The following is an 864-nucleotide window of genomic DNA, read 5'->3' on the forward strand; positions in this document are numbered from 1 at the left end:
TTGTCGCCGTTGAAATGCCTGCATACGACACATCAATTTGTATTTCATCATCATCACCACCACCACCCCTATCATGACCATCCTCATGATCACCATCTTGTTCTTCATAATCATCATCATAATCCTCCTCATCATCATCACTATCACTACCACCATCATCATCATCACCATAATCATCATCGTTGTCACCACGGTGTGCCATCATCATTACGTTTTTAGTGTCATTTTACGACAATTTGAATGAATTCAATTTCGCCAGTCCGACTTTTTCAACGTTATTTCGGAGCAATTTAAGTTATGCTGCATTTCATTTCTCTCTTCATAATAAAAATGTGCGTGTGTGCGTGCGTGTGTATGTGTGCTTGCACGTACACGTGTTGGTTTATGCAGTTTGTATGTGCGTGTAGAGCGGAACCGGATATATTTTAGGCAGGACTCCACCCACAAGAACCAAACAGTAACCCCAGCACTGGATTGGATGAATTGGACGAAGAAATTTAAAAATAGTGCAGTAACGCAATAGAAATAATGCAGATCTATCTACGCTAAATAAATAAGCATATTCACTACTTTGTTAATCCAGAACCTCCTCTTGTAAATCCACCGAACCTGTAATCATCTATGTGCACGGATTTGCCTGTCTATGTGTGTGTGTGTGTGTGTGTGTGTGTGTGTGTGTGTGTGTGTGTGTGTGTGTGTATGCTTTTGTATGTGCGTTTATGGGTGTGTGTGCGTGCGTGTATGAGTGTACGTCTGTTGTATGCATACGTGTACGTACAACATGTTTATTAGCTGCCTTATAATGACTGAGATAATGATTATATCGGTCTCTAGATTATGATGACTGTGGGCTAGTTAAGATGA

This window comes from Helobdella robusta, assembly GCF_000326865.2.
Source record: "Helobdella robusta unplaced genomic scaffold HELROscaffold_3, whole genome shotgun sequence".
In the NCBI taxonomy this organism is placed as follows: domain Eukaryota; kingdom Metazoa; phylum Annelida; class Clitellata; order Rhynchobdellida; family Glossiphoniidae; genus Helobdella; species Helobdella robusta.